This window comes from Globicephala melas, chromosome X, assembly GCF_963455315.2.
Source record: "Globicephala melas chromosome X, mGloMel1.2, whole genome shotgun sequence".
Taxonomy (NCBI): Eukaryota; Metazoa; Chordata; class Mammalia; order Artiodactyla; family Delphinidae; genus Globicephala; species Globicephala melas.
The window spans coordinates 18206594-18221205 of NC_083335.1; the positions used below are offsets into that span (position 1 = coordinate 18206594).

The 14612-nt window shown below is 43.5% G+C and overlaps 1 protein-coding gene across 3 annotated transcripts in view; it reads right to left on the bottom strand.

The window, feature by feature from the left end:
• FGF13 (fibroblast growth factor 13) overlaps nt 1-14612 on the bottom strand; it is a 499719-nt gene that overhangs the window by 68580 nt on the left and 416527 nt on the right. The gene's annotated exons all lie outside the window — the stretch shown is intronic.

Here is a 14612-nt window from a genome sequence, read left to right on the forward strand (position 1 = left end):
TTCTGTCCCTTCCCTGTTCTATATTTTAATCTGGAGAAGAAAGAAGGAATTTTGAGGTCAAATGTAACAAAAAGAATAGTCCGTCCACATCTCTCCCTTCAAACAGACATGATGGTTTTACTATGTTAACTTGATTTCTGATGCCAGAAAGGAAGCCCCCCAATAGTAAGTCTGCTCCAACGTGGAGCTACCACTATGCTGTTTACTGGACCTCCACCCCTTTGCAGATCTTTTCAGAATTGATACAGATGCACAACCAAATGCCTAGACTCTGGTCCTTTCCTGAGCTCTTTTGCCTGAACCTCAACTAAGAAACTGAAATCTTTCAGGCTTCTTAGCCCATCAGAGTTGAATCACTTGAACCTTCTGTAAATTTCATTGCTCCACCGGGGAGGCTGCTGCCACCTCCCTTCCACCTTTGTCCAACCTTGAAGTGTCTCTTGCCCTGTCAGAAGCACGATTATGTGTCTGCTAAAGTGGGCGGGGGTGAAAGTGCAGGGACTGAAATGGATAGATACAGGAGAATGATGCCGAATGGTCTGAAATCCCCTGCAGGTTAGTCTACTGCTCCTTTGTGCTTTGCACTTTCCCAAAAGGAAGGACAAGGTAGGAGAGTTTTAGCACCTCAAGCCCATCGAAGTATCTTCAGACCTGAATTCACAGGGGAAAAACCCTGGTCTGCTCCCACAGAACTCTGAACACCTTAAAAATGGGGACTGGGGCTTGGTCACCACTATATTCCCATCTCCTGGCACAGTTCCTGTCACATGATTTATGCTCAATAAAAGTTTATTGAAAATAATTGACAAATGACTGATCGATACTGATTCTGAAGGGTAGGAAGATGTTCCCTGGCTCAGAGTGTATGTGATTTGAATTCCAAGTACCACGAAGGGAAATAATCTCACCCAAAGAGGGGTCAAAAGGAGCTCTGACCAGGACCAAATATTTGGGGTGTGGGACGGACAGTTATGAGATTCCTACTCACTGGCCATGTTTTTACCTTCTGCTGAGTACCAACTCCAAGGGCCTTTTTTTTTTTCCTTTCTTTCCTCTTGCTGCTCTCTTGGGACCTTGAACCAAAGCAGGCATGACAAAGCTAAAGAAAGACAGAGTTCTGATTCAGGCAAGGGAGAGAACTTGGGAAGAATGAGGGAATGGTACTGAGAAAATGAGGAGGGCTTTCCCGGGCTCTTTCCTCCGCTTCTCCACCGGGAGAGCACACATTGTTTGCTTGTCCAAATGCCATTCACAAGGTATTTTCAGGCGGGTATTTGAGGTAGACAGGCACGAAGAAGACTTCAGGAATATATAATGAAGAGGAGGGGCACGTCATTACAAAGTCACAAACACAAACATGTAAATACGCCAGCTCTGTCACTAACCCCTACCCACCACCTCAGGCTTTTTTTTAAAAAAATACATTAGAGAATTAAACTCTATGCCATGAGCATGGAACCACTGGGTCAAAGCTGATAACCAAATGATTCTATGGGTGTTTATAGATATCTTTCTTGCTCTAACGTCTCTTGAAAAGTGTGAGGTATGGGGGAACCAGACTCTGTGTCCCATGTCCCTGTCAGCCCATAAAATGTACTTCTGCCTATTTATATCCCCCCTTTATTCTTTCAATTCCATGGACAGGAAAACGAATGACGTGTGATGGGTGAGACTGGAGATAGGGGCAGCTAACTCTCTGTGGTGTGTCTGCCTACAGACCACAAGTGTTCTCCTGTCTCCTTCAGTGAGAGAACTCACAGAGGTCTATCACTGGAGAGGGATCATGGTGGGCAGGGGGTGGCGGGGAGGGACTGAATGAAAGCCATTTTGACTTTGGGTCCAAACTGTATTGTACAATCACGTTAACCACTAATGAAGCAGATATTTTCATCCTTTCCTAACTCTCGTGTGTATTTCTCAGGTGCTCTCAGAGAAGAGTGTGAATATAACTCTGAAACGCTCAAAGCAGATCTGTGCTAAAACCCCATTCATCTTTTTTATTTCTAAGAGATTTTTTTTGATGTGGACAATTTTTTAAAGTCTTTATTGAATTTGTTACAATACTGCTTCTGTTTTATGGCCGCGAGGCATGTGGGATCCTAGCTCCCTGATCAGGGATTGAATCTGCACCCCCTGCATTGGAAGGCAAAGTCTTAACCACTGGACCACCAGGGAAGTCCCCAAACCCCATTCATCTTGGGAAGGCAATAATGAAAGAAAGACTCGCAGGCCACCCTAGAGAAGCATATTTTGCCTTTCCTTTCTGTCTTACTGCCACCCCAGGCCAGCAGCATGACATTTCAGTGGGAGGATGAATAAAGAACATTCCTTTGACACTTCCAAAGTGTCTTTTGCTCCTGTCTTGCTCTGCTCCTACCAGTTCCCCCTGCGCCCTTGTTAGGGAACTTCCTGGATCTCCTGCAGATCCAGAGTTTCAATTCTCCCTGCTTAACTCCAAGGCTCCCAACTCCTCTATGCTAGGTGGGCCTACTCGCTGCAGCTCCTCCCAGACCTTTGCTCCCCACTGCCCTAACCACCAAGCTCTCTCCTCCATCAGATTCAGGAAGAAAGCATCCTTGGCTCCTTTCTCCAAGTCAACTCACAAAGAGTTCTAGCCTGGGAGACAGGAGGCATACCTTTGAATCCTGTCTCTACCACTAACTGGCTGTGTGACCTTGGACATGTCGTATCTCCTGTTGGCGCTTCATCTTTCCCACCTTTATTTATTTTTTTAAAATATTTATTTATTGATTTGGCTGGGTCAGATCTTAGTTGCGGCATGTGGGATCTCTTAGTTGCAGCATGCAGGCTCTTAGTTGTGGCATGTGGGATCTTGTCCCCGACCAGGGATCAAATGCCCCCTGCATTGGGAGCATGGGGTCTTAACCACTGGCCCACCAGGGAAGTCCAAGTTTTCCCATCTTTAAAATCATCCTTGAGGCTTCATGAATGGCTTTCAAATCGTACCCTGCAGAGCCCTAAGAGTACACAAATGTAAGTTCCCTCACCCGTGTTTCAACCATAGCACTTCTTTCCTCTCTTTTATATATTGGGACTCATTGTGTGATTTCTTATGAAAAAGATAAAAATAAAAAGATTCCACTACTAAAAACAAAACATTTGAAGACCTCTGGATGAGAGGTTCTGGAAAGTCTTTTGGGCCCTGGGAGCCTATGATTTTTCTGCCTGTTCCTCCTACCTCTTCACCTTGCCCTCCTCACTTGCCCTCTGCCCTTTCTCTTCCCATCCCATCAGAATATAAACTCCACATGGGATCCCCAAGGAAAATACGAGTCTCCTCGGCTCCATTCTTCACGGGTTCACTTGAGAAGCAGGCTTTGGCATTCTTTTCAGGGAGAGTTATGTGAGCTATCAGAGCAGAGAATGCGATTGTTGTCTGCCAATCTCTCTTGGCAGGCCTTGGCGGAGCTGGAAAGAAGCTGGGGGGACCTGCTCTCAAGAGGCATCTCCAGGAGAGAGGCAGAAACCCAAACAGATGTGACTGTGATGAGTAAAAACGAGAGAATTCAGACAGCCTCATCAGGAGCAGCCTCAGTACTTTCTGAGCAGGAAGGAACTGGCTGTCTTTCTGAAAAGATTTCAAACACCCTTCCTCCATGAAGTGAAGATAAACATACTCAGAGCCACTTGCCAGTTGGCTCTCCAACTTCACTGACAGTCCATCAAAACATCTCAGTGACCAGCTAGTTACCAGGTCAAAGACTGATGATGAGCTCAAAGGGAGGGAAGGGGGGCAGGTTCAAGTGCACCATGGTCAAGCAGCACTGGGGTCCAGCTGGTAACTGAGTAGGGCAGCAGAGGGGGTACTGAAGAGACTGGCCAGCAAGCACCACCTTTTGTCGTCTATTTAATTATGTCCAGAAGCTGAGAGAAACGACTGGATAGAAATACAAATGAGGAGATTAGAGAAACGCCATCAGCAAAGGCTCCGGCCACTTAACTCCAACCAGGAAGAAAAATGAAATTTAAGGAAATCTCGTCAATGTCACACTGGAATTCTGGAGACAGAAAGAATGACTACTGTATTCTGTAACATAACCTGACAAATGTATTAGCTGGCAAAGAGTCTCTCCTAGTCAGATCATTTAGGGGAATTATGCTTCAGAAACAAAGATCTCAAGAATCAATTTTTTTAGCAATTGATTGGCTCTCTCCTGATTTGCATTCGGAATGAAAAGCCAGGGAACCCTAGGCTTGCACTGCTCTAGAATAGTGGGGTTGGTCTTCATTATGTCCCCTTTCTGAGATCATTCTCTACATACTTAAGCTATAGAATGTACTGAAGCCACCTCTGGTTTATATTTAAATCAAATAAATAAATAAATAGATAGATAGATAAATAAAATCAATTGGGAACACACTAATTAATTCTGATCCTTAAGAGGAAAAATCCTATAACCCATATAAAAATTTCATTGTGCAGTCATAATTTATGAACATTAAAACCATAAAGCACCCTGATGCTATTAATCATATCTATGAATTCAGCTCCTTGCCATTTTAATTAGCCATAGCAGCTGCAACATCAAGAGTTCAAGGTCCCTGATTACCTGCTTGGTCACTTTAATCAAGAAAACCTGGAGAGGACATGGAAGCAACCTAAGTGTCCATCATTGGATGAATGGATAAAGAAGATGTGGCACATATATACAATGGAATATTACTCAGCCATAAAGAGAAACGAAATTGAGTTATTTGTAGTGAGGTGGATGGACCTAGAGTCTGTCATACAGAGTGAGGTAAGTCAGAAAGAGAGAGACAAATACCGTATGCTAACATATATATATGGAATCTAAGAAAAAAAAAAAGGTTCTGAAGAACCTAGGAGCAGGACAGAAATAAAGACACAGACATAGAGAATGGACTTGAGGACACGGGGAGGGGGAAGGGTAAGCTGGGACGAAGTAAGAGAGTGGCATGGATATATATACACTACCAAATGTAAAATAGATAGCTAGTGGGAAGCAGCCGCATAGCACAGGGAGATCAGCTCGGTGCTTTGTGACCACCTAGAGGGGTGGGATAGGGAGGGTGGGAGGGAGATGCAAGAGTGAGGAGATATGGGGATATATGTATACGTATAGCTGATTCACTGTGTTATAAAGCAGAGACTAACACACCATTGTAAACAATTATACTGCAATAAAGATGTTTAAAAAAGAAAGAAAGAAAAAGAAAACCTGGAGAAAAATATCAGATTGCTCGGGTGGAAGTTTCTCCCTTGATCATTCGGAGAGAGGAAGGATCACAAGAAAATGAGCTTAAGCTTCAAGATGTGGGGATTGAAGTTTTGTACAAGGAAAACATTCTTTTCAGCAGGGGTTGTCAAATACCATAGCTGATTGCTGATTTTCCTATAGAAGCTTTCGTGACTACAACAGAAACCTTATCTACCTTGGTGGATATGTGGACTCAAGGCTCTCATTCTGTCATTAAAACTACACTACTATTCACATACCCATGACCTGCAACCAAGGAGGGGTCACGAGGAAAAGGGTAGCAACGCCATTACTGAGAAAGCGTAAGGTCCTGTCTGATGGGGCATGGAGATAACTAGTGCCTTTGCCTTTGGAAGATCATATTGGGTGAACTTGGAACATGTGGGTCAAGGCAGTCGCACCCATTTTCTAAAGTTTCTCTCATTTAACGTGTGGGTAATACTTTGTACATACAATACATTTATTCTCTACTACATGGTTTGCCCCAGTGGTGACGGAGCATGCAGAGCCAGCACAAGCACCAGCTTCTCTGAGATCGATTTAGTTTTATTCAATAATATTTGAAGATCTTGAAGGAACAGTTGTTATTTTATGAGGTGACTGGTGGCTAACAAACATAAATGAGGTGTTTCTATGATGAAACACTTATGGCAGATGAGAAATGTGCAAAACTCAGAGGCAAAATATCTGTAACACTGGGTTCATTTCTTGCCCAGTGAACTAAGTAATCTAAATGAAAAGCTAGGGGGAAAAAAGAATGGAGGATTTGAGGCAGAAGCAGACAGTCATTTTTCTGGATCTAAGCTGTTTCAGGAAATAGGATTTCTGGAGGAAGGTGACCTAAACTCAAGATGTGTGGAAGGGAATGCAGTGTTTACAAATGATCTAATGTTCACGGTTACTCAGCATAGGGGGGCGGGATTCACAAGCAGTATAAGGAACTCTGGATTGATTTCCTATTTGCCAATGGCACTGTTTCCATCAACTTCCTGTCAAGGGTTGCCATCTTTGAAAGGAGCAGAGAGGTATGGGAAACTACTTCAGTGCTCTCTCAGGATTAAGTCTTAACACATCTCTTTTCAGACAGCAGCCAGAATTTGGGCAGCAGAACCTGCTGAATTTGGAGAAGATGGTATCCTCCAGATTCTAAGGAGGGGTCAAAGGCCAGGTCGATGATGCCCCTGAGAACTGTGCAGATGCCCTAGAGGAGTTTTAAACTCTCCACTCTGCTTTAGTTGTTGTTCATTTGTTTTTCGGTTTGGGTTTTGTGTTTTTGTTGTTGTTTTTTTTTTTTTGCCCAAACTGGGGTTTCAAATGGTGATAACACTCGATAAATACTGTGGTTATAATTGGATAAGCAACTTAAACCTTACAACACCTGTAAGGTAGGTGTTGTCATTATCGCCATTTTATAGAAGAGGAGAGGGCAGTCTAGAGAGACTAAGCGATGTATCTATGGTTTCCTGGCCTGTACGTAGGTGGCAGTGCCCATATTTAAACTAAGGATCGTCAGCCAATACAATGTTATGTGTACAAGGCCAGCCCCTTTTCTTCTTGGCACCGGGTTCGGAATTTGGGTCGCTAAACAGTGGTGCTCGGATATGGCTATCTCTTGGCTTGGTTAACAGAAAAAGATGGAATATGGCATGCTTTTCAACTCAGTTATGTTTTTTTCTTTTTTAAAAAAAACAAAAGTGAATTGTGAAGCAAACAAGAATAGATATGACCTCTGCATATTTATTAGCACAGTTCATAACTTCTTAGAGCGATATTTAAAGGAAACTTCACTACCTTTCTCACTAAAATTCAACGATTATAAATCACTGCTTAATGCGACCCTGGGTTTCTCAGCCCAGGGAGTACTCTGACACCAGGGCGTGGTCTGACTCAGGTAATCTGGGGTTTGGGGATGCTACGAGACCCAAAAGACATTCCCCGGACTTTTTCTTCACCCCTACTTAGTGGAGACAAGAAGTGAAAGCTACTCCCAATTCTCTCAGTTCTTTTCATACAGGGAAAACTGGCTTTCCACACTGTAAGCACTTTTGTGCCATCTGCTTCCAGCTACAGGAAGCTTGAGTTCAGCCCAAAGAGAGAAAAATATTACACACAATGTATTCACTTCCACGCTCTGACGCCCATGACTATTCTTTTGCAATCGGGTTTCTCCAGTATCCATTCTAACTAATTTGCCCTAACTTTTCCCTTCTGACAAACAGCTAAAAGTATAATCAACAGATGGAAACTATTTACTAACTTCTCCTGTAACCACTGAAGACCTCAAGCAATTTGAGAAGCTGATTTCATAACAGGGGCCTTGATGCTCAATTAACAACCTCATTTTAGAGAAGAGATCTGAGGCAAGAGAAGTTAAATGAATTTGTCCTGGGCCAAACTGTTCATTCATTCATTTAAAATCGACTGAGAACCATTTGCCATGTACCAAGCTACACCCCGAAGGGGTGCAAAGGTACCTTGAAAGACGCAAAGGTACGAATAGCTACAATGGGTTTATCGAGCACTAACTATATCCCTGGCACTCTTCTAAGTACCTTACCCTTATTGACTCACTTAATACTTAACAACCACCTTATGGGCTTATCCTCATTCTACAGATGAAGAAGCTGAGGCAAAAAGAGGTTAATGAGTTCATTCAGGTAAGAAGTGGAGGATTCAAATCCATGCATTCTGACTTACATCCCATGTTCTTAAAACTGCTCTACTGCCTCTCCAGTGACTGTCCCTGGCCTCAAGTGGAGGAGAAAGAGAAGTAAATAAAATGACTAAAACCAAATGTGATGAAGCACAGTAAGAGTGGTACCAATGTCCCAAGTGCTGGGAGCATGCAAAAGGAGGCACAGCTAACTGTGGGCAGAAGTCGTCAGCTTCAGAAAACACACACACACACACACACACACACACACACAACCATCCCACTAAAGATGGATTTTGGAGGATGAGAAAGAGCTAGGAAGTCGGGGAATGAAACCGGGTAAAGCCAGACTTCAAACCTGGGTTAAACTGACTCGTGGTGCTGAGTTCTTACCAGGCTATGTTACTTCACCTCAGGTGAGAGGATTTACACAATCTTGGATTATGATGCCCCTACACTTCGAATCACTTGGCAACAAGTTGATCCCCTATTGTAACCATTCTCCAGGAGTGTACTTTTCTGTGAAATATTGATTACAGGTATGGTCGTGAAGCATTCTGGGGATTGGGAGAAATAAAATGTGCTAGGTGGAGGCTCTGATGCACGTTTGTGAGTTGTTTATTTCTTGCTTGTAAACCAACTGTCTTCCCTTCCCCACTCACTGATCGCGTTCCGCACAATATTGTCAATGGTGATGTTCAAGTGTACAGTAGTTTATCGATTTACAACTGCCATCAGCAGAGGGTTTAGTAGAAGTAATCCTTTTGGAAAGATGCCAATCAAAATGAAAATTAAATTGGCATGTATGCCACAGTGAGTCATGCATTCTCCTCCTGCAATAACTGGGGTGAGCTTAGCAACCAGAGATTTGCGTGTGGGCAGTTATTAAATAATTTTATGATGATGATGATAAAACTTTAAGCTAACAAATGAATTAAAGATTATGGGGAGGGCTTCCTTGGTGGCACAGTGGTTTAGAGTCCGCCTGCCGATGCAGGGGACACGGGTTCGTGCCCTGGTCCGGGAAGATGCCACATGCCGCGGAGCGGCTGGGCCCGTGAGCCATGGCCGCTGAGCCTGCGCGTCCGGAGCCTGTGCTCCGCAACGGGAGAGGCCGCAACAGTGAGAGGCCCGCGTACCGAAAAAAAAAAAAAAAAAAAAAAAAGATTATGGGGAAATGACTGTCCAAGCCACATAATCCTAGTAATTCCTCTGTGTAGATTTCAGTATTCCTATTGGAGAGGGACAAGTAGGATTTGGTTAGTGTTTGAATATATTTAAAACAAATGAAAAAATCTTCCTACTTACTCATTCCTCTTCCTGCCGCTAAAATACCAGTGCCTACTTTCTCTATCAGAATATTGGTATCCTTTGGTCTGAAAAAAATATACTTAAACAGAATTGTTAAGGGAAACAACAGTGCACTATTTCATTATAAGAAGAACCAAGACAACATGCTGTATGTACGTGTGTGTGTGTGTGTGTGTCCACTCCGTGTAGGCTTCAGGCAATGCTGTAAAGCCAGCACCTCAGCCCAGATGCCCACCGCCCTTATGAGGCCCCAGCTCTTGCAGATAAGACTTTAGCATCCAGGTTGTCCTAATTCTTCTCCTTCATTAATATTGTCCTTCCCAATATCCCATCCCTGGGTCGGTGCTTTCCAATAAGACAGCTACTCTCAGCTCCTCTCATCGGTGCTGGGTTAATGATTACTAATAATGTCCTCATGACCCCTGCCCCCCGCCAGTGGCTCATTCTAACAGATTTTATGGAGGCAATATTATATTGTACTACAAAAGAGCGCCTCTAGTGGTGACATTAAAATGACAGAACAGCCTGCCAAAGTAGCTTCAAGGGAACTAACAGCTTTGGAGAATCCTCAGTTTAAAGGTCCCCTGCAGGGCTTCCCTGGTGGTGCAGTGGTTAAGAATCCGCCTGCCAATGCAGGGGACACGGGTTCGAGCGTTCATCCGCGAAGATCCCACATGCCGCGGAGCAACTAAGCCCGTGCGCCACAACTACTGAGCCTGCCTGCACTCTGGAGCCCGCGTGCTGCAACTACTGAAGCCTGCGCGCCTAGAGCCTGTGCTCCACAGCAAGAGAAGCCCGCGCACCACAACGAAGAGTAGCCCCTGCTCGCCGCAACTAGAGAGAGCCTGCGCGCAGCAACAAATACCCCACATCTTCACCAACAATACCCACTTCCCTTCTTCATATTCACCATTCACTCTAATTTTATCATATATTATGTGTGTGTCTGTGTGTATATATTCCTGGCGATTCCTCCCTATAGATTTCAATATCCCTTTTAGAGAGGGACAACTAGTATTTGGTTGACCTTTGAATATATTTAAAACATCAAAAATATTCCTACTCACTGCATTCCTCTTCTTATGCTCCTTCCATTGTTCAATTGTTTTGCTTCAATTCTGGAAATTTAGCCATCAACTCTTCATCTACTGCTTCCCCTTAAGTCTCTATTCTTCTTCTGAAGCTTCTATTAGGTGTATGTGAGACGTCATTCTCTCCTCCATTCTTTCTTACTTCTCTTTCCTAGTCCCATCTCTTTAACTTTGTAGAATCGGGGTGCTTCACCGATTCCCTCTCTAGTTGGATTTAGTCTATTGCTTGATTTTGTTTTTATTCCACTGATGCACACACAAATACTGTATTATACATTACATAATATAAATTACATATAGCATATTAAAAATTATATATGTATATACATACATGCATGTGTATACATACACATATATACTTTTCATAATGTCTGTTTCATCTTTTCTAATATGTCTGCTATTTTTTTCACAGCATGCTGTTTATACCTTATGGATTCTATTCCTTCCTTTATCCTATGGAACATTTTGAAGATGCTTATGTTGAAGTCTCTTTCATATTGCCTTATTACACAACTTTTCTGGAATATAGATCACCCTGTTTATTGTCACTTCTGACTACCCCTGCAGTGTCTTATTTCCCTTCTTGCTCTGTAAATTTGACTGTGGGCTCACCTTCAGCAGGAGAGTTCTTTTCTGTAGAAGTCCTATGTGAACCCTGCATAGCAGACTTATCCATCTCTACAATTCTGTGTTCTTTCTCTGCCAGTACTCTCTGAGTTTCACTGGATCAAAGTCCATTTTTAAATTTTAATTTCCCAGCTTTTTAGTATCAGTTAAGACGTGGGGCTTTGATTTCTTACACTCTAGGCCCAGAATGGACACTCCACCTATATTGTGCATCCCCAGGCCTTGAGTCCTGATTTATCATGAGCTGGACAGGACTTCTGGCTCCTAGCTTTATGCAGGAAGTTCGAGGCTCTGCATCAGGGCTGTGGCTTCACCTTAAGCCCCAAGATATATATCCAAGTCTAGTACTCTTGATGGCCATGTAGCTTTAACGGTTGCACTTTGCTTTGGCTTTGAATTGCTGCCTTGTTTCTGTCACCTGGAAAGTTTTCTTTTTAGATTTTGAATTTTCTTTCATATTGTCAAAGACATGCTTCTGTTTTATCCACTCTTTCTATGTTTTTATGGAAGGATAGGGGCTTCTGCAAGACCTTAGTTCAACATATTGACTAGAAGTCCTGATTCAAACTTTATTTCCACCATTAACACTAAAATTGCTTATACTAAGATCATCAATAACCTTCTTATTGTTACTTGCAATGACTGCTTCTCAGTCATTACTTTACACAACCCTTCAGCAGCATTGGATGCCATTGACCATTCTCTTCTTGACATTCTTCCATAGGCTTCTCGAGGTTCTGTTCTCCTGGTTTTCCTCCTACCTATATTTCACTACTCCTTCTCAGTCTCCTTTTCGTGTTACTGACCATTTGAGTTCCTTAGGATTCTGTCTTAAGCTGTGTAATTTCTCCCTCATCCTCCTCTTTGTAGGTATTTACTCTTCATTCATCCACTCAACGAGTGTTCTTGGAGTACTTACTATGTGCTGGGCTGAGTTGTAGGTATACAGCAGTGAACAAGGCAGATGGGATCGGGCTCACATGGACATGAGAGTCCCATGAAGAGCCAAAGAGTGAACTCTTAAACATAAATAAGTAGTTATAAATTGTGATTGCTGCTATAAAACAAAAGAACAGAATGCTAGTCGAGAGTAATACCAAAGAAACTAATTGAGATTGGAAAGTCAGGGAAGGACTCTAAAAGGAGATGACACCTAGCTGACTCTTGATATATGATAGGGACCCAGCCTCATGAATAGTGTAGGAAATAACTACCTTTTCTACTGTAACAACTCCAGAAATTTCCATCATTTTTGATAGAGTTCAGGACATCATGCCCCTAAATATGGCACATTGAAAATGTTAAGCTGAAGGAGTTTGAGAAAACAGCAAAAGCAGGAAAGTCACTCTCACCTGCCATCCTCCTTTCTCCCCAGACACACGTCATAAAACCCTCATGTGATGGGGTTCCCTGGTAGCGCAGTGGTTGAGAGTCCGCCTGCCAATGCAGGGGACACGGTTCGTGCCCCGGTCCGGGAAGATCCCACATGCCGCGGAGCGGCTGGGCCCGTGAGCCATGGCCGCTGAGCCTGCGCGTCCGGAGCCTGTGCTCCGCAGCGGGAGAGGTCGCAGCAGTGAGAGGTCCGCGTACCGCAAAAAAAACAAAAACAAAACAAAACAAAAAAAACCCTCATGTGAGAAGTGCCCTTCTCGTACCCAGGGGAAAGGAGCATCATTATCTCCAAAGGCCTTGCTGAGTTTCCCCCAGTTTACTACACTTACCTCATACTCCTTGGCCTATTATATTTCTACATGACTGCCCATTCTTCATCAAAACTAGCATAAAAATACTCAGGTCTAATTGTTCCTTCTGGTCTGCATTTCCTTATGAAGACTTATGTCACGTAAACCTGACGCTCAGTAATTTTGTATGTTTTTCTCTTGTTAATTTGTCTTTGTGTGCTGTTCAGACCCAGCCAGGGTTGAGGCTGGGTCTGAAACCCAAAAGGGTTGAGGAAAACTTTGTCCTCCCCTACACTTTCATCAGCTCAGACAGCTCCTCTGAGCTCTACACATGGATAGTTCTACCCAAATGCCATTCAGGACCTCGAACTAAACAAATCTGAAATTGAACTCATCTTCCCAAACTGTTTCCTCCTCTCTTATTCCATGTGGCTATTACACGTGTTTCTCGTAGCCTACTCCTTTCTGGATTCATCCACCATCTCAATCAAGCCAGGAACTTAGGTATGATCCTGTGTCCTTTGCTTTCCCACCTCACTTCCAAGGAGTAACCAAGTACTGCAGGTTCTGTATTCTTACTGTCTTCTGTAAATCCCTATCGTTAAGACTTTCACCTATTCCAGTTTTGTTTCTCGCCTGAATTTCCCCATGGCCTCCTCTCTGCTCACTGCTCCAATGTTAGCAGACAAATCCGATCAGGCACGCCCTGTTAACAACTCTCGGCGGCTCTCCACTGCCAAGCCTTCCATTATGAGGCCCCAGACTTCCTTGTCACCCCTCCTTCCTTTCTCAGCCACATTGTATTTCAGCCATACCAAAGGACTTCCCTTCCTCAAGACACCCCTTCCAGCCCTTCAGCCACTCCAACTGCTACAGCTTTGAAAATTCTCTTCCCTCTCACTAGCAAATGCTTTAAGATTTATTTCAGGCGTGATCTCCCCTGGGAAACCTTCCTCAACAATCCCCCTGTAAAGACAGTTTCTTCTTCTCCGCTCCATAGCTATTATGGCATTTACAGTGTTCATTTTCCGTCGACTTGTCTGTCACGCCCACCAAACAGTGAGCTCCCACGGCAGGGACAGAGCCCTCATTGCTGGATGCCCACAGCTACAAAGAGTAGGGACTCAATAACATGGCTGTTTCTTGGCTAAATGAATTAGCTAACTGTCCCTTTCTCTGTTTATAAAGGAGGCATCTGGAAAACTGAAATGCAGGACGGGTCTATTTTGATAAGAGTAGGTTCACCTACAAATGCATGTTTTCACATAGACAGAAGAACTATATAGTTCAGGCATCCAACTATAAGCCGGGAATGACTGGATCCTTGTGAAAGGGAAAGAAGTTAAATCACGTTGGTAACTAGGTTGGCCCATATTTCATATTAAAATAATTCTTCAGAAGTATACAACACGTTAAGGTCTGACAGAGCCCTTTTACAACCATTGTCTGATTTGATATGCTTGAGAACTGGTGACGAAGCCAGAGGAGATTTCAATTGGCTCCATTTTACAGACCAGAAAACTGTTTCTCACCAAGAGGTCACGGTTTGCCTACCATCACACACCTAATTTATTGATTGATCAGTTGAGGCCCTGCCTCATTCCAAGGAGGCAGTGTAGTTGCTTACAAAAAGGTATGCAGGGAAACAGAGGGCAGCGGAGTGAAGAAAGAAGTCAAAGGGTAGCAGAGGCCAGCAGGCTTTCAAACCTCAGGTTTCTGAGTCCTAGGCTCCTTCCCTTTCAGCTCCATTAGGTTGTGACTCCAAAAGGTTTCAACTACTGGGCAGTGATCGGCAGGAGTTCTGTTTGCATTTTTTAAAAAAAAAGAAAAGAAAAGAAAAAAGGAGCAACAATTTTGACCTCACAAAGCAAGTAGCCCGGTATCTGTTAGAATAATCTCCCCTCAAATGTAAGCACTGACAGTTAAATCCAAACTTGAATTACTGTAGCTATCCTGCTTGGACTAGAAACCTAATCAACCAACAGACAGAGGCAAGGTGAAATGAGCT